This window comes from Protopterus annectens, chromosome 2.part1 (genome assembly GCF_019279795.1).
Source record: "Protopterus annectens isolate FY-2018-M chromosome 2.part1, PAN1.0, whole genome shotgun sequence".
NCBI lineage: Eukaryota > Metazoa > Chordata > Ceratodontiformes > Protopteridae > Protopterus > Protopterus annectens.
In genome coordinates this window covers 574652765-574674074 of record NC_056729.1, presented here as the reverse complement: position 1 = coordinate 574674074, position 21310 = coordinate 574652765, and positions in this window count along the sequence as shown.

The following is a 21310-nucleotide window of genomic DNA, read 5'->3' as shown; positions in this document are numbered from 1 at the left end:
AATGGGTATAGTATTCTTCAACCTAAGGGGTGGTGAAAGCCACACAACTCTGGCTAGGCTTATAAATGCCCTAGGGCAGATAGCCTAGTATGAACCTATGAACCTATGAACCTATGTAAACAATTGGTACTTACTGTTAGAGTTACAGGAACAAAATTTAGGAATTGACTGTTCTTTCTAGCAAATGTGCCTTTGTGTTAAAGCTTTTCATAGGTTCAACAGTTTTTTAAGCAGATGTGGTGGTGAGGGGAGAAAGTTTGCTCTACTCTGGACTTTAGGTCTATACAATTTTCTTGTTATGGTTTGTACAAGGGGTAGTCATTTCTTTTATTCTGAGGCCTGATATTTGGTTATTCTGTCATATTGTGACCTATGCAGGAATTAAGGTCTAGTTAGCAAGTTCGTTTCATGATTAGTTTTGCTTTTATTTTTATTCTTCTATTTTCATGGCAACCGTAGTTGGTTGATCCATGGACCATTGAAGTCACTCATAATTAAGAAGCAGCAGAAGGGAACCCAATTAGACCATGTCAGAGAAGGATAGGCTTCTTCTGTTAAACATGACTGTCTAGTTGTGGTAAGGATGGGTACAATTAATGTAAAGGGTATGAACATTCTGATTAAGGTTATGGCAATAATTTCACTACTTAACAGCAAAGCATTAAAGTTGCCTGTAAATCCCTTATTCCTTATCTGAGAAATTGTTGGAGGAGTAGAGTGCATAATAATTGTGCTAAGTTAGCCAGTTATTCTGGTTCATGTTTCTTTGTGTTTGAGGGTGGATCAGCAAAAGACAACTAAGGAGGGCAGATGGTTCATGCATGTAGAACATACTGCTGTGGGTAAAATGGTCGTTGGTTGCTATCATGGTCTTAATTAGGATATAACTGAGGAATTGTTGACCCTGTTGGAACATCTGCAGTCTTTACATGCAAAGGTTAAAGGGTGTTACTAGGAGGAGATTTCAACACTTAACTGGACCCATGGTTGGATCAACTACCAAAGGGAGTAGTAAGATACCCATGGAAGACCTGAGCTTTAGTGCCAGCTATGGAGTAGTTTGACTTACTTGATATGGGGAAGACATGACACCACATTTCAGACATGGGGAAGCAGCAGGTGAGTCAGTTGGACATGTTCCTAGAATCTAAAGGATTAGCTTTTGGCCTTCAAAGAGTAGATTGTGAATCATTGTCCTTTTCTGACTGCACCTTGGTTTATATGGTTTTGGAATTAAGGAAAGGGACAAAACCAACATTCCTCGGGAAATGTGACTCTTTATATTTGAAAGACACTAACAAGAAGGGAACCATAAGTTCATGGACCAGTAATTTCTCGGGGGTGGCATTAATGGGAATATAATGGATAGGTGGTTCTCTTTTAAAAATGCTTTGGGAGCTATTTGTCAACACATTGATAATGCTTGAATTTCAACAGAAAGAGCAAAGTTGCAAAATAATGAAACTGAATTTAAAATGTTGGAGGGGCTGTACCAGGCTTCTAATTGCAGAGATAAAAACATTTTGGTACAGTTAAATCTGGTCACAACACATTTTAGGGATTTAGAATTAAACACAATTCAAGAAAGATGGGAGAGATACAGAACTTCCTTTTCAGTAAAAGGTTTTACTTCTCCTAAGATGTTGTCTAAGAAATGTAAAGAAAGTGTCCAGGACTTGATGGTGTTAGGACTTCTTGGAGCAGCTAGCTTGATTATTACTTGTAGGGACAGCATAAATTAGTTATTTTACAAGGATTACAGCAATGTATACTTCCATTAAGAAGTTAGATCATACGAGGGTTATCATGTTTTTTTTTTTTTATCAAGGGTGACTTTTAAACAGTTTGAAAGGGAGGAGAGACAGCTGTTAAGGTAAGAGATTTCCTTAGCCAAGATTCAGGACACTATTCAAGATCTTACAGCTTGTAAAACTCCAGGACTTGATGGCCTAACACAAGCTTTTATTAGTGCTATTATAGCGTAGCCATTACTAGAATACCTCCAATGTATAGAAAGAATGAGATATTTTCTGGTGGAAGCAAATAAGGCTGAGGTGATTCTTCTTCCCAGACATGACAAGAATATATATAATGCTGCTAATTATAGACCAATCTCAATTTTATAGTTGGGAGTGAAGATTTATGAGAAAATCTTGGCAAACAGGCTGGATAAAAATTTTCCCAGATACTTTCCACTGAATCATCAGCACTTCATAAAGGTGGGGGTGGATTTTGTGCATTTATGGTTGCATATTCAAAAAGCAGAACATGTTAATAACAACCAGTCAGGTGTTATTTTATTGGATTTTCATATAGCCTTTGACTGCATAGAGTGGAATTTTTTCAATGGCTCTCTTAGAAAAGAGTGAATCCCTCCTCACTTCATTTCAAAATGCAAGTTGTTATACTCTGAGGCTGCAGAGTACATTTCCATCAATGACCTACTGTCTACACCTATTAAACTAAGTCGAGGCATGCTATCGGGCTTACCTCTCTCCCCCTGTTATTTATTTTAGTAATGGCAGTGCTTGATGAGTTTTGAAGTCCAAGCACATCAGTGATTCTATTACTATTTCTACTAAGGATCCACTCCTAACATATTGGCATGCTGATGTTTGTGTTGATATGGCTGTTGTCTCCACATAGCTGTGCTTTGTGGATTTTGAAAGCTTTTCAGGAATTTGCTAGGATTTCTGGATTAAAACTATCAGAAACTAAGCTCTTTCACTTGGCATTCTGGACATTAAGGGTATAGAAAGAAATTCCATGTGAGGCAGTAGCAAAAACAGAGTATCTGAGGATCCTGATCGATCAGATACATCATAAGTTGTTAGCTCAATGTCAAACCTTTGTTGCAATATCTGTAGACTAAAAGTTCAGATTGGATGGAAATAAAAGTACATTTTTTTAGATGGATACAGATAGCTAAGACTCCATTATTACCAGAAGTTATTCTTTTAGTTAAGACATCTGCCCCTCATCATATTCTCTCCCTTCTTGAGTGAATGGCAAAGGATAGTCATAAATTTACATCTAGCATGTAAGTAAACTTAGAATTTTGAGGAATAAACTTTTTCCCCTATTAAATCAGGAGGGCTATGTCTCCAGAACTTTCTTATTATGCCAAGGCAGCTGTAGGTAGGCAATATGTGACAGCTGGTAAAGTTCACAAATCTATTTGGCTCTAGGTTGAGTGTGATAATATATTAATGTTTAGTCAGCATAAGAATCAGAATTCATAATACATTGTGTGGGATTTAGAAAATTAATTTGAAAAATTAGTTTCACATAATGGTAAAGACTGTAGGAAAGGAAGAATTATTTTGCCAAAATCTAGGTTATAGATGAATTTGGGAATAGTGACTGATACGCAACCTGTCTTTTGGTACAGTTGGAGAGGGTATGTCTACAGCATGGATGTTAAGGGCAGTACAGATTTTCCTTTCATTTCCTTTCAGTAAGTTGTGATAGTCTGAAGCACCAATAACATGATCATATGGTAGCAAGTATTGCATATCCAAGCTTGTCTCCCTAGACTAGATGTCTGTAGGTCAGAGTTTTTACTCTGGCATGGGGGACTACAGCTGAGACTCGCTATTCATAGCATTTAGGATCATAGGGTCATAGGAGATTACTGGGCTATTGACCCAGAGATCATTTTAAGCCTAGCCATTTCGACCCAATGTAATACCATAGAAGTACTAGTCAATACCCAAGATTGCATTTAGTGATGACTGCCTGTGTCCAGGAGGATTGTGGGTGCTATCCTTCATAAGAATTTATGCTGCCCCATTCACTCATCCATGTTCCTCTTGAGTTTAGCAGTTAGACTGAAATGAACTGATGAACATTTTATTGTCAATAATCAGGAAAGTAGCATTTTAATGTCTGCTTAATGGCAGGGCATGCTTCATTGTCAACTTAGCAAAAATAGTTCTAAGAAAATGTTGTGTGTCTTATAGTATATCACAAATGTCTTCCCCCGGATCTACTTCTAAATCCCGACGCCCATATAACCAAAGTTAATTTACGCTGGATGAAAATAGCAAAAGGTGAAATATCCAAACAGCAAAATTTTCTCAGGGCAAGTAAACACTTGCCCAAATACAAATGAAGCACACACTGAGGTAAGTAAAATCCACTTAGGTGGAGGGCTTTGCCCCCCCCCCAACTATATATACCAACTCCAGAATTGCACTACAGTGGAGAAACGGGCATGTTGGGCAAGAAATACCTGCTACGGGTAAGTGCAGGAACACAGCTAGGATGCAAGTTAAGGATACTTTCTAACCAAAAGTGTTTTTTTTCCCCAGAACAGGAGACTATGGTTATTCACTTGAGCCATGGCTTGTGACCTCGTACAGTGAATCATCAAACCCTGCACAGTAGGCCTACTGTAGAGCACAGACAACAACAAGAAATACCATAGAGTGTGTGTTTGGTATATTTCAAGCTATGTTAAGATGTATTGACACATCCAGGGGTGCACTGCAATATACACCTGAAAAGGCAGCAAAGATGATAAAAGTGTGTGCCATGCTGCACAACATGCTAACTAGAGTACATGACAGTATTCCACCTGCAGGTGTGGGTGAACTACTCTAAGAATGCCAAATGTTTGAAGACGACATCCAATAGGTATCATTGGAGGAGCAGGAGCACAAAGGGGACAGAAGTCACAGTTATAGGCATTGGAGGGTAAAGCCCCAAGTGCAGACCCAGGAAACATGGCAGTATCTGACACAAATATTTGTGTCATGACAAGCCAAACATACATGAACTCACACACTGAAAAAATAGAAATCACACAGGTCATAATGTAGAATTTTTAATTTTAGAAGACACATGTCACAGAACAGTGGTATTACAATAATATGAGCCAGCTATGTGTACTACACTGTTGGACACACTCTAACATAGTCTAGGGTGACCTCACTGATGTCTCACACCACAGTTCACTCAGTCATGACCATGTACAGGCACATTTTGATCTGGTTGGTCCACAAAGGAGATGAATGGGGTTACAACACCATGTTGAGATGAAGGATCATGACTGCGAGTTGAAGGCCTTGTGACTGGTGGCACCAAAGCAGATGGGCCAGGAATTGATCACTGTGTAGGTTGGACTACAGACAGTAATTTTTGATGGCCAATGGTACTTCTGCAGACAGGTGACCTGCCTGTCCCAGGATGCATAATGCTGATCACAATCATGGAACACAGAATCCAGCTGGTAGTATGACACTGCTGCATTATCATAGAGACCAGGGTTTCCACCGGCCATGCCACAGCTAGCAGACTCTCATTCTGAGCAGCCAATGCAACCATAATCTCATTGCGGCTGTACTCCTGTCCTTTATGCATGGCACATAGATGGTATGCCACATGATCTGTGGCATGGGCAAGTGCATAGATGTTTGAACGACACCATTTTTGCGACCGTTCATTTGCTTGCAGCAGGCAATGCACAACATCTGCTCGCCCACATCTACCTTGATGCCCTGTTCCTGGTTGTTGTGTTGAACTGCCAGCAGCAGTGTTCTCAATTATGATGTGCTGGTCAATGACCTGACCCTGTTCAGCATCCACTGTGGCGGCATCCTCTGAATGGCTAGACAAGTGGCTACATCTGCTGCAACATCACTGTTAACCTTATGTATGGAGTCTCCAAACAACTCAAGGTCCACTATGCCAGTTGCAATGCTACCATGCTAAGACACATCTTGAATGCCACCATGATCACTGGATGGTCTGCTCGATGATACATATGATACAGGTAGTTGATGTGTTACAGGACACAAAGACATAGATCAGAACAATATACCTACAACATATGATGAATATCATCAAAGACAAATGGCATCTATATCTCACTGCAGTGTTAACAAATAATAATGACTTTATATGCGGTGTACTGTAAGCATGTTTTAAAGAATCTGCATAAAGGAATTATATAATCTTATGTGATGAATAAAAAAAAACGCATACACCTGGCAACAACTCATGAGAAGATGGTGGTGTTGATCAGGGATGAACTTCAACTAGTGTAGGAAAAAAGCACAGCATTAGTGATTACATCATTTACACCACTAACAAGGTGAACACAGTTAAAACATGCAGAATGTTTGACATACAAATACCACTCAAATGTGCACTTGAAGATGTTGATGCAGACTGATGGAGGAAAAATGAGGACACAGTATTAACTGAGGTCAGTTACAGGATTAACAACAAATGAAACATACTGAATAGCATACCACTGACAGATTCCTGCATTGGAAAGGATGTGGGCTAAACTGTGGATCCTGCAGTGGGAAAGTAAAGAGAAAGGCAGCACAGTCATGTACTTAGCAAAAAGAATACTGACATCATTGCATATACAACACAGCAACATGGGCTGCAAATACTCATGTAATGGATGTTACAACTATACACCAGAACATATTGACAAATATTGACATAAATGTCAGGTATCACATGTGCTACACATTGTTAAAAACTATGACAATTTTGCTGTAACATACCTAGTCTGTCTGCTCTTGAAAATGCACAGCTTGCCTGTCCACTGGATGTACCTGTAGTGTACAGTGGCAGGGAAACAACAATATAACAGTAAACAGCAGTGCCATGAAATGAGGCTGAGGTATTAAAAAGGTTGTGTTCACAGTGACAGTATAGAGACACTCACCTGCTGATCCCTGGTGTAGGCCCGAAGTAGATGACCCTGTGACTATTATTGCTAATAGCATTACTAACATTATTTGAACTGCTCTGTCTGTATTTCATTTGATTCACTACATGTAATTAGACTTACATTCATCATGCTCAACCTATGTGGAGGTGGGTACATGGTCAACTCTGATACTCTAAATAAAAAACAGGACTACATGAATATGCATGCTACAGCAATATGCAATGATTGTCTCAATACACAGCCTTGTAATGGAAAGAAAGGCATACATGTTTGTCTTGACACTCAAGCTTCAATCCCACTACCAGAGATATGTCACACCCCTCTTGCTTTATGCAGTGAGGCAGAAATATTGTGATGTCATTGGGGTGGTCAGTGGTGGTCCACCACCAGTGGCATCCCTTGATCTCTCATGATGTGTCACTCTCCTGGCTACATTAAGGATCATGTCCGAGCAGCATCATTTACTGGCTTCATGGAATCAGCTGTGGCCTACAGCTGCATTGATCATATGGGCGAGGTCCATCCAGAACTAATTTCTCCAAGCAGTATCACCTGAATGGCCTAGGAGGCTCCTTTCATGTTGCCGGAGTGTATCAATTATGATGTCATTTTCCTGTGAGGAGAAGTTGTCACCCCTAGGACAGTTGGCAATCTGAAAGACAGTGAGACCATAGGTTCATAGGTTCATAGGTAGGTACTAGGCTATTGGCTCTAGGGCCTATATAATCCTAGCCAAAAAGATACCCTGGCTTTCGCCATCCAAGAAAGTTATTTTCCTGTGCCCCTGTTCAGCAGAGCCACAGAAGTGATCCCTGGGGTGAATTTCCTATTTCCCATCCAATCATCAAGATTTTTTTTGAAGATTGCTAATGAGGAGCTTTGTTTGATATAGATAGGTAGTTTGTTCCAGAGTATGGGAAGTCTCTGGGACAGGAATCTATCCCTCCAACATGCTCTAATTATTGTGGTGACAAGGTTTAGGTCCCTAGAGCATGTAGCTCACAGGGATTGGGGTTTCTTTAAGTGGAGCATGTCCAACAGCTCTGGGTTTGACATAGCTTTGTATGTTAGGCAGAGATCGCCTTTGAGTAGGCGATATACAACGGAGTAAAGTTTTTTGAGACGGTCTGTGCAGGGCATCTGTTTGAGGCCGATAATCCTCTTTGTGAGGTATTTCTGCAGCCTTTCCAGTTGTTGTAGATGTCTTGTGAGGTACATACCAAAAGGGGTGTTGTACTCTATAATGGGTATAATGAGTGACTAGTAGAGGGGAACAATGACCTCTTTTTTCCTGGATGAGAAACTTTTTGTAATGAGGTGTGCCACGTAGAAGGATTTCCTGACTACTGTGGTGATGTGATTATTAAAAGAGAGACTACTGTCCACCTGTGTCCCAAGGTCTCTAATCACACTTTCAGTATTAAGTAGACTACAGCCTATGTGGTAGTTCATAGGTACAGAGTTTTTACCAAAGGGGATGACAACGCACTTTTTGGCATTGAGCTTGAGGCTATGGCTTTGACACCAGGTATCTGCCTCAGTGTGGCTCTTTTGTAGGATGTCCACATTGTTAGGAGTTTTGAGTATGGCTCCTAGTTTGCAGTCATCTGTGAACTTCGTTAGCCAAAGACCTTCTGTATTAGGCTGTACTTCAGAGAAGTAGATACCAAACAGGAGAGGACTCAGGACTGAACCCTGTGGTACTCCACTTGTCACTGATCTGAAGTCGGATTTGGAGTCTGCTACTTTCACAGTGTGGGTTCTGTTAGTGAGCCATTTGGCAGCCCATCTTGTGACATGGGGATTTATACCTAGTTTAGTGAGTTTATCTATAATTCCAGAGTGGTGGATGGTGTTGAAAGCCTTGGCAGGATCTAGATAGGCTGTGTGAACCACCCTACCCTCATCTACGGCTTTGGTGACTGCTTCAAAGAAGTGTATCAGGTTTAAGAGACATGATCTGCCTTATACAAACCCGAACTGGGTGGGGTCCAGAGTTTGAACATTACCAATGTCTTTGTTTAAAAGTTCCATGATGATACGTTCCATGGCCTTGCAGACCAGGCTCGTCAGGCTAATGGGGCAGTAGTTCCTGGGGTCTGTGGTGGCTTCCCCTTTGTGGAGTGGGATAACCGTTGCTGCGTGTCATTCAGTGGGTGAGGTGAGGTTATGACTGAACATGGTACTTAGGTGGGGTGCCAATTCATTCTGTAGTTCATGTAGAACGCAGCCTGGGATGTTGTCAGGTCCCATGGATGCTGTGTTCTTGGCTTTGGAGAGAATGGTTTTTACCTGTGCAGCTGTGATTACAGGAACTTTTCATTCTTCCAGTATAGAGATGGGCCCATTAGGGGGTGAGAAAGGGGTAAAGTTAGCACTGAACCTATCTGCCAGGATGTTGGCAATATCAGTCGGTTCTGTATATTTAGTGCCATTTAGTGCCATTGTGTTGTAACTCAGAGCAGATCTGAGTGTTGCCATTGAGATTTTTGACATAACTATAGAATGCTTTGTGGTTGTCTTTAGAATCAGTGGTGGTTTTGTTTTCATAACTAGCTTTAGATGATTTTATGAGGGATCTCAGCTTCTTACTGAGGCTGACCAGGGAGTTCCTGCAACAGTTTCTTTCTTCTGTTGTGGAGTTTGTTTATGACAGGGGACCACTGGATTGGCTTCCTTTTTTTGGAGGATAGCATCTTGGTTCTGTTAGGGATAGCACAATCCATGCACTCGTGTAAGTGCTTATAAAGTGCATTTGTGTAGGATTCAGCAGTTGTACCTCTATTGTCCATCTGCGTGGGTGTTGTGAAGTTTGCCACTTCTGTCTTAAGAAGTGTGAAGTTGGCTTTGGAGAAATTTTTTACGGTGGTTTCCCTAATGGGGGGTGGAGGTGGGATGTGGATGTCTAGGGTAATTAGACTGTGGTCGGATCTGACCAACAAGGAATTGACCACTGGTGTGGAACACTAGTCGCCCATGTTGGTAATGACCAGGTCTAGGATATTGCTGCCCCTGGTGGGGGTGTGGATAAGTTGATCCAAGTCATTGGAATTTATGAATTCCAGAAAATGTTGGGCAAAAGAGTTGTTACATGAGTAGTTTTCCCAGTTAATGATGAGGTAGTTGAAATCACCCATTATTAGGGTGTTGGGTTGTACTCTAATATTTTCCAGTGTATCAAGAATTGAGGAGTGGGAATGCTGGGGCATGGTGGGGGATCTGTAGCAAGCTACAATTTGGATTGTGGTCTTGCCCAGAGTTAGTTGCACTTGGATAATCTCGGATGCATTATGCTGAGCAACTAGCCTGGCGGTGTGGATATCCTTAATGAATATGGACACACCTCCATCTTTAGTGTTTCAGTCCAGCTTAGGTGGCCGAAAGGTGTGGCATGAATTATAGCCTGGTAATACAGGGGTGCTCTCTGGAGCCTTGAACCAGGTCTCTGTCATTGCAGAGATGTCGATGTTCTCCATTTTAAGGAGTGCCTTGAGTGAGTACATTTTGAGGTTTAGACTTCTAGCATTGAGTAGCATTACCCTCAGATTTTGCTTGCTTGTTCCTCTTATGGTGGTGAATTTGTCATTTGAACCTTGCCTAAAAAAGGCACTATAGGGGTGGCAAGAGCCTTAGCCAGTATCTGGAATCCCAAGGGCGACAGGTGCAGGCCATCTCTGGCAAAGCATCGTGGTCTGTCGATCATGTCATCCCAGGCAGACAGATACTGGATCCCCTTAGAATAACACCAGAAGCTTAGCCAGTTGTTGAAGTCAATAATTTTGTCCTTGTACTGTGGTATAATTCTGGGTGATGGCAGGATGCTACTCAGGGCTGGGGTCATACCTGCCTGGGCTACAAGATCAGAGAGCTCCTCCATGTCTCTTTTCATGTAGTCCAGGGAGTTACATCTCTGGTCATTCACACCAACATGGACAATTACAGAGTCATATTTATACTTGTTGTGGAGTGAACTGAGTGCATGCATTATGTGGCGCATCTTGGCACCTGACAGGCAACTGACAGTAACTTTCGCCTGTTTAGCTGGTGAGTGGAACATCAATGTGCCTGATTATAGAGTCATCTATAACTAGAGTGTTGGGTACGTTGTTATGCCTTATGGGTTATGGTTGAGTGGCACACTGAGTTTGTTGGCTATGTGTTGTTTGGGTTGTGTTGGGAGGTGGAGGTTGCTTGCTTTTCTGCTTTGTAGGTCTCTGTTGCTTGGGCAGATTTTTATTGAGAGCCTCCATGAATGTAGGTGTATGTTTTGTGTTTCTATGTGTGTGCTTTGGTGGTGTAGGTTTTGAGGGACTATGTGATAAGTGTGGTGTGGTGCACATGTTTACCTTCTCCTTAGTCTTCGGTAAAGAGAGTTTTGCTTCTAGTTTGGCTATATAAGTGCATCTCTCACAGGTTGTAATGTTGGGTGGTAGGAGGAGAGGGTTGTCTGTGTATGAGTCAATTGCTGCATTGCCCCAAGATGCCCAGATCCATCGGATAGACAGGAGAAAACACCGGAAGTTGACCCTTAGACATGCCTGGATAGGTGCATATTTATTAAGTACTAAAAATTGTTTTTCTCTAGACAAGTGAGGAAGGTTGAGTTCTGTAGTAATTTGTAGCTTATTTAGTGCTTACGAGTTCTGAATAAGTGCTGAGCTCAAAGAAACAGATTTGAGTGCTAAAACTAAAATACTGTCTAGTTCTAAGGGAAAATTTGAAGAGCAGGCTTTATGGTGCCAGGAATAGTTTAACCCTAGCTAAGTGGCGATGCATAATATTCATGTTTGAGGCCATTTATTCATTTCATTCTGTGAACAGCATATGTCAACATAAACAGTATGCATGCTAATGTGACATATTACAAGTAACAACAATGCCTTCATACATAACATTGGTAAAATAAAAACAACTTGCAACATCTTTACAGCTCCAAGGAATTATAACCCCTGACAATGCATATGTATTATATGGAGGTCCAAAGACATCAGTATCATGCCACAGGAGTTTGTTTGCATACTGCATAAAAATACTGCAACAAGTAATAATTTGAAGAACTTACAGAAAGTGTCAACAAACCTCAGGATCTATAGCCAGGCTACAGACAGTAAGTCTTAGTATGTTGAGCCAGTACTGATAGTACCTTTGTTAAGAAGTACCATTGAAGGCATATCTGTAACAGCAACAGCACATTTTTTAACAGTTTTGTTAGTAGACATGAATTAAAAGATTGCATTAATATCAACATCACATACCAGATAGATAGTGTCAGAATCTGTAGGCTTCTGCAGTTACACCACAGTGTGCAAGGAATTACCAGTAAGAATTGTGGATGATCTGTAAATCAGCCTTCTTACACTGCTAACATTTGCAGTATAAGTCTGTCTATACAACCGCATATGGGACTGAAATAAATTATTTAAAAGAACACCTGTGTGCATGAAGCTCAAAACAACATACCTCCAATAACTTAGAACAACTTCTGTTAAAGATAACATTTTGAGTAAAAATTAATTTAAACATGTACCTTTTGAAATTATGAACTTCAACAGATTTACTAATCACCAAAACAGAAATGCTACCAACTGCCAACACACCTGTCATTCCGAATTACAGTTGTGGTTTTTGTGATGGATTTGTTATGTAACCCCTGTATTTTCAGAGTGAATAGGTGTCTGCTGTATCACTGTTTGTAGACTGTGTGTCATGTGGAAGACTAGACACTTGAGCAAATACCCACTTGAGCAGATCATGTTCAGTATGCCCTGCAGGCCAACACTGGTATTGCATCTGTCTCCAACTCCTTTGATGTTTTTGTTTTTTATATCAATAGAGTTATAACCCAGGTTTACTGGCACTTGAACAGATGCCTATTTCTTTGCAGCAGTTCATATTCAGAACACCATGCCGGTCAACACTAGTATTTCATCTGTCTCCAACCCCTTGAGTGTTTTTGTCAAACACAGTTAAAGTCTAAGTTTACTGGCACTTGAGCAGATACACATTTGATTGCAGCAGTTTATATTCAGCACACCCTGTAGGTCAACACTGGTATTGCATCTGTCTCCAACACCTTGGTTGTTTTTGTACAAACATAGATATAGTCTAAGTTTACTGACACATGAGCAGATATACATTTAATTGCAGTAGTTCAGGATCAGCAAGCATATTCACAACATTTTGATTTTTCAGGCTACTGACTGATAATTGTTTTGGTAGTTAATGCATACAGTTGTACACATACAATTATGTTATGTCACCAGCGGTTGATTGAATATATCACATTGTTTCTAATGTTGTACTCATTATATTGATGTATGTTCAGACAATTATATCATGCAGAGTGTCTCAAATGTTTGTCATATGACTTGCCTATTGTCCACAGTATTGATGATGGTGATGATGATGACGATGCTGAGGAACCTGAACTCACCGATGCCTGAGCCATCCTGCCTGTACCCTGGAGGAGATGTTGACAAGGTCTTAATCGAGATGATTATCAGGAGATCTGGGAGGTCATGCCTGATGTGTTCTGAGCACAGATGAGGGACATGATGGGATCCTCCATAGAAGACATGAAGTGGGCTGTTCAGGATTCCTTCAGAGTGATAGCTTGTGAGATCATTCAAGAGTCTGAGCCCCATCAGCCTGGTCCCTCTGGTCGGTAAGTATTGTCTGTGTGTTCCAATTGTGTTCTGCTGCCAACATGGTGATTGCCATTTCATTGATTGGACTGCAAATGTATTCTTGTGCATGAATACCATTTATCTGTTATGCTTATGTGTTACTGTTGCTTGACATTTAATTCAGTTTCAATATATGCGTGACACACATTAACACATTACACTTTCCACATACATTCAACTGTCCATGCATTGTGTCAGTAAACCTGCAGACAGCGCTGCAAAAGGAAGCCTGTAAATTGCGTGTTACTGGGGCAACTGACAGACAACATATCTTGTCCATACTTCATCACTAATGGTGTGATATACCTTGGAATTTTGCTTTGCCATATGAGGTATGTGCAACATCAAAATGTGTCATTCCACACATATTTTTTGTATAATCATTGTCATGTTGTCCCATTGTCATGATGTGGTGCTGTGTCTTGCTTTGGCAATACTGATGCCATGTGGGATCATATACAAGTATATCCAGTCAATGTGCGGTCCTTCTTTTTGTTTGCATCAAACAGCAATGAAACAGCAATCTGTATACAATGTCACAGATAGCACATTCTTTAACAGTACATTATGCCATGCTTGTTGTAAGCAGCATTTCCACACACATTACATACTGACATCGGTATATAACTTACAGAAATAGTTGCGCAGATTAGATGACTGTATGTGCATATGCACATAGTCGGGTACATACTGATGAAAATGTATCTTTGACATGTGAGCATTCCTGAATTACTGCTGATGTGCTGTAATGATGCTCACAGGATTGTCCTGTGTTCCATAATGATCAGGATGGTTGACATACACCTGTGTTTCTTTATTTGATATTTGCATGACAGCATATGTGTATGTGTATGTGTTTGTGATTTGTAGCTTGCTTACCTATGCAAGTTAATGACATGATTGCACATAACTGTATATGTGTATTTTATACACGTTCGACTGTGTGGACATCAGCAATCAATCTGGCCATTTGATATTCATTTTCCATTTGGTTAAATGTATTTCTTCGAGGCTTCTACATGCATTTGCATTGTGTCAACCTTCCTTGTCTTGCTTTACCCTGATGTGGCCCCAGGTTGTCCACCTCCCTCCCACCTTCCTATTTCAGTATTAATTTTTGTAGGTCTGTTTGCCTTTGCTAAAACTACTGACCATTGCCATGTATTAACTTGACACAGTGAACATGTGCCACATGTATGACCTTTGCACAATGCAGGACATCTGCACACAAGTTGCTGGATGATGCTTGCAATGCCTCCTTTTTCTTATTATACTTGTGTGCTAACCAGTGTAGTTTTTTCACTTCCATATGCACAACCTGCAACTTTTATTATACTGTACTGTTACATTTTGAAACATATTCTTACATGCCATTGGTGTATGTAAGTGTATCAACCTGGATTTCATGTACATTCCATTTATGCCATTGACAGACAAACATACACATCTACACCTATGTGTTGCCTTTGACATGACATACGTGTGATAATATAAATGCATTCTATTAGACATTTGTTTGGGTTGTGTACACCTACTTGTGTATATAGCAGCATTTGTTGCTCTATAGCAGTTCTTCTGTATGGCACCATGTTGGCTTTGTGCCTTTTACATGCATAGCCTTAGGTTTGTTTCTGTCTTCTGGTGGAGTTATCTGCCATTGTTAAACCACATTTTGCTCATCTGTGTTGTTGACTGACTTAAACCTGCACTGCTGATAGACTATTTGGATATTTGTAGATTTATCTAATGTGTACTGTGATACTACTTTATTATCCTGGAACACACATCTACCATTGGTCACACACATCCAGGTATGACTGCCACACAGTTTGCAACATGTCATAACATGGCAGTGCATAGCTATATGTATTTTTCTGCATTTCACCATGATTGGTATGTATCCTCACCCTGTTTGTCAACTTTCGATCGCTTGTGTTGTGCAGTGTGCAGTCTATCTAGCTTACCTGTCCTTATTGTTTTTTTTTCAACCTTTGTTCATCTTGTGTTCAATTGTTCTATGAGTGTATCTGCTGTGATGACCTTTCCGTCCTTTTCCCTATGTTTACCTTTCGATCTCTTCTTAAAAAATGGGGTCTGTTCCCCACCAAAAAAAGAAAAAAAAATTGTCCATGCCAGTCTGACTTTCCATCAGTTTCCTATTCCAACATCTCTCTTCTGTGTCTCTCTTCTTCACCCATACTCCACATCTTCTTTTCTACCTCACACTTTCCTTGGGTGTTTGCATTACCTGTGTTCCCCATACAATTCCTGAACACATCGTTAGTAAATGTTAGCTATTGCGATGTGACTGTGATTGTCCTGCCCATTTCATTTTTTTTTTGTTAGAAAATTTATGGATTCTGTCAGAATCTATAAGTCCAAGCTGACATATTTTACTAATAGATGTATTATGAATATATCTGTAGTTGTCTTTGACCTTACTGTAAAGAGGGATATATATCTATATATCTATATGAGTCTACTTTCTTTGATTGAAATACCATTATTTCAAACAAAGAAAATACGACCTTAATTTTGAGAAAGTGCACTTCAACAAAAGTGCACTTTCACGAATTCTGGTTCAGGGAACTGGCAATGTAAATAAAACAGAGCACTACAATGGGGATAAGGAAATATACCTGTTTCCCCACTGTAGTGCGATCTCAGAGTTAGTACATTTAATGTAGTGGGAGTATGGGGGGGTGCAGGGGTGCTTGTCCCCCTGAAAAATGGAGTTTCAATTATTTTTTATTTTAATTGCCGTTTTTTCCTCTAGTACACTGTTTATACTGTGATACTCCATTGTGCGCGAAACTATTCTGAGTTTCTTGTCATACATTTACATATTACAACATTATCTGCTAGTTTATTGGTGTACAAGCTTCATGGAATCCAGCCCTTGGATTTGGGTGTAGAATATAAAATAGTGATTATATGCAGGATATACACAAATAATAATTTCATACTGAATTCAATACAACAGTACATCAATATATTATGTACAGTAAGTGAATGCATACTCAACTGATTTTTAAGCATTTAATTGCATTTACTTAGCTTGTATAAAAACAATGTGCTTCAGACTTAATGCTGCATATTAGAAATCTGTAGCCTAGTAATAATTCAAAATGCTTATATATGTATTTGTGTATGTGTCTGTGTGTATTATTGCAGTTATACAAATGAGATAGCTGATGTGTTGCATTCTTCAGTCTTCATTCTAATACTACAAAGCAACACTTTAATGTGAAATGTATATGTATAATAGCTCAAATATATTTGTAGCATATGGAGGAAAAGGCCTTACATGCTAGTGAACTAGCTATATAGTTGCATGTCATGTAATGTAACATCCTAAACTGTCCATGCTAAGTACAGCCACATGGAGATTTACTGCACCCACAATATTCACCATACAGAGCCAACATGATGTCAGGAGTAAATAAATATGCATAGAACCAAAAATAACTTCTGCAGAATAGAAAAAAAATGTGTTTGAGTTTATGTGTTTGGATTTACAGTGGAAAGTAGCCTAAATGTAACCACCAGAATTTTCTTGTTGGAAGGTAACGTGGCAGAATACTGGAAGCTTTGAATCCAAAAATTTGACTTTCTCCTGTCCTAGTGGACTAGCTGAGAATACTTGTCTGTTGTCAGGAAAGAAATCTTGAAGGTATTTAACTATTTTACTTTTCTTGATAATTAAAGCACAAAAATAATAGAACTTACAGACAAATTAAGGCATTATTGCAAGCAGAGAAAGAATATGCTGTTTTATCATTTGTTTTCTACAAAGGCACAAAGTCCTAAGAATATGCTGTTTTATCATTTGTTTTCTACAAAGGCACAAAGTCCTAAGAATATGCTGTTTGTTTATCATTTGTTTTCTACAAAGGCACAAAGTCCTACAGAGAATATAGTGCACATTATTCAACTGAAAAATATGCATTATTTACTAATAAGAGGCAGAATAATTTGAGATATAAAATAAATTAAACAATAGCAGCTCATTCATTTTCAAAAACTAGCATATACCAAAAGAAAAACGTTATGCCACTGGCGTCCCACTAAATGGTCAGTCTTTTCTACTGGTATATACTGAAGGACACAGCAAAATATAAGAAAAGTCTGCAAAACTAAAACAGAAGCTTCACTGATTTTACAACTCTATCAATCACAAAAAAGTAAATCTTTTGAAATTCTTACATATTGCAGAGGGCCTAAACAAAGTGCTACTGCTTTTTGCAATGCTAGTGTTGTATACATGCTCATACTTTGTATTTTAATCCTTCTATTGATCTTGACTGCATAGAAGGCTGAGCATGAAACAAATAAACAATACCCAAAGAGCCACAGTTACATGAGCCTGAGCATCCTATTACTTTGTTGTACTCTTCAACAATAACTTGAGGACCACCATTAACAAATTTACAATATATACATTTCCCACATTTAGACGTATAACTGTGACTCAATGCTTTGCAGTCTTATTCTGCCCTTTTTCCAACCATTTTTTCAAGTTTTTACTTCTACTACAGGTCACAACTGTTGCTTCCCCTAACCTCACCTCAAGTCCTGAGAAAACATCAGACTCCAGGTTTTTCAAAGTGCATCAAATATGGGTACGGTGTCTCTACTGAAAGGCAGTGCCATAGACCCTCATTTATCATTGTTGTTAGTCACCACTTCCTTTGTCAAGTCCTTAGAACTGCCACCCAAAATGGGACAGACCTTTGTTTTCCTCCTTCTGATAATGCCTTCCTTACTATAACTAAGTAAGGCTTGGGGTAGTTCCTGGCATGGAACATATCAACTAACGTTAGTTATTTATTTATTTTATTTATGACATTTGTTTACCAGGAAGGTCCACTGGGCTGACAAGAGCCCATTTTTAGTGGAGGCCCAGGGAGAAAAGCTCCAATAGATTAATACAATAAGGAAAACTGCATTACAATCCAGAGGTGGCTACCACAGGGTAGTTACAATACTTACAAGAGTTACTACAAAATGAATGATGGCAGTGATGTGGTACAATTTACATAGAAAATCTGCATTCTTGCTTATTTCCTTTCTGAATATGCCAGCAGCATCTTCACTAATTAACCTTGACAGCTGTACTAGCTGTCGCTTTACTGTACTTCTGTGTTGAGAAGAAGACTGAAGGCGGTTAAAGCACAAGTATGAACTGGAAAACGTTTATTTGCAAAAACTCCCAGATATGAATTTTTGATTTAACCTGCCCTTACCTATGGAGACATCCAAATAACCAATTTTAGCATAATCATGGCTAAAAGTAAAACTTAAAAAGGCTGTAGTTCCGTTAAGAAACTCTACAAGCTTCAAAAAAGCAATCAGTGTCCCTCTTCTGCAAAATGAGAATGTTGCTCAAAAATCTGAAATATGTATGTGCAAAATCAAAATAGCTTGAGGTGAGCCCATGTTGTTTTTCCCAAAATAGCAACACCAAGTTTGCATAAAGGGGGGCACAGGCTGCTCTCATAGCCACCCTAGAAATCTGGTGATAGTATTCGCCTTCAAAAAACAAAGTTGTTGTTCAATACTAAATCTAACAACTCATACAGGACAATAATCTCATTATCACTGAATTCCTGGTCTTCTTTTAAAACACTGATGAACCAGTCAACCCATATGCCATGTGAAATGGTATAAACTACTAATGGTAGCAAACAAAATGTACCCTTTAAAATCTAAGGTGTTGCAGTTCCCCAACAAATGCCAGGAGTCTTGTTAAATATGCATTTTAACAGCCAGCAAACATTGACAATGCTGCTTGATGAAGGTAGCCAAAGGTGCCATTTTGGAGTTATGAGCAGCTACAATTGGTCTTAATGGGGGGATTGCTGACATCCTTATATATCTTTGGAATCCTGAATATCACTGGAATCATGGCTTTTGCTACCTTCAAATATTCATAAACCTGCTCAGTAATACTGCCTTGGCTGACCATATCCATTAAACAAGTCTGTCTTGGCATATGCAACATTCACTTCATTTTTGGAAACCATCTCTTAGATGCCAGCATCATTTAGAATCTCAAACATGTTTGTTTCATTTTGTTGCTTATGTATACATTGTGAAACTGCTGAAGATATTGCTGTAGGAAATGTTTCATTTTGGTGCTTATGCATACTTGGTCAAACTACTGAAGGGATTATTTCGGGAAATGTTTCATTTGGGTGTTTGTATGTACTTGGACATACTACTGGATGGATAGCTGGGTAAATGTTTCATTTTGGTGCTTGTGCATACTTTGTCAAACTACTGAATGGATTACTGGGGAAATGTTTCATTTTGGGTACTTGTGTGTACTTGGACATACTACTGGGAGGATTGCTGGGTAAATGTTTCATTTTGGTGCTTTTGCATATCTGGAGAAACTACTGAAGAGGATGCTGTTTGAAATGTTTCATTTTGCTGTCCATGGAGTGACTGTGCAGACATGGAGAGACTACTGAAAGGGGACGTTGTGCAAAATGTTTCATTTTGGTGTTTATGTATTCTTGGTCAAAGTACTGTAGATATCACTGGGGGAAATGCTTTATTTTATTTCTTGTGCATACTGTGTGTGTGGGGGGGATAAGTGTTTGGCTGGTACTGCACATTGTTTTCATCTCTGCTTATGTTATTTCCACAGTTAGATCATACTCTACTGTTCCCTGCCATGGACTTCTGGCAGTAAACAATGTTCTGGACTGTGCACAATAAAATAAAATGAAGTTTTCTGAGAGACACTGTGTGAAGTCAGCATTACCTGACTGGCCTACTTGACTTTATCTAAACAAAGATAATATATGCTTTCTTTCAAAGCAAGTATGTATAATATCTTTGTTTAGGCTAATAAAGGCTTGAAACATACACACAAAAATTCAGAAAGTAGCTCAGTACCTGATACTATTGGTCTCCCTGGAACACGCATCAATGCCTTATGAATTTTTGGGTAAATTATAAAAATACTGTCTGGATGGATAACTGTACTTTATCACACCTGTAATAATATCTGTTGAGACAGCATTAGTTAAAAAATATTCACTCTGACAACAAAAATGTCTGGTGGAATCAAAAGAAATTTGGTGATAAAACCTGCAATTAGAAAATTAGTTTTCAGCTTCTCTAATAAGATCATCTTTTCCACATGCCACTACTGCACCACCTTTATCAACAGCGATGGGTACAACACGGTCATTTGCCTTTGATGAATCTAAAGCTTTATTTTCATCTAGGGTAAAATGATACTGACCACCTCTAAAGACATACACCTGGCTAATATAAATAGATTGCGTTTCCTGTTGTTCAAAAGTCTTCACCATAGGATAACAGGTGAAAAAATTATTTGTTTTTTAAACTTGAATTTGCTAAGAGAAATACAGGTAGTACTTTTCAGTTATGTGGGTTTCAGAGTTTTAAATTTCTGGTCTTTTGCAGTTTCAGCTAAGTCATCTTGGTAATGTGTAATTCGTTAATATGGGTTTTCATTCTTTTGAAGTAGACCCATATATATACATACACTCACACACACACACACACACACACACACACATATATATATATATATATATATATATATATATATATATATATATATATATGTGTGTGTGTGTGTGTATGTATATTTTGTTGACAAGGTTTGTCCTACTGGGTTTGTGGCCTCTTCTCAGGAGAGATCCAAGGTGGTATTTTTACTTCTAGGGAAAATTTGGTTAGGGCATTGGAGAACTTACCCTATCCTTTTCATACAGGGACTAATTTCATTGTTGCACTTCCGGCTTCCTTTCAGAGCACTTAGGCAGCTTGGAAAAGCTGTAAGGAAGATGGATGAAATGAGTGAGTGAGAAGAGGTGAGGGAAAAGCAGGTAAAAGAAAAGGATTTGGAGAAGGTAGTGGAACCAGAAAGTTACCAGTTATAGGAAGA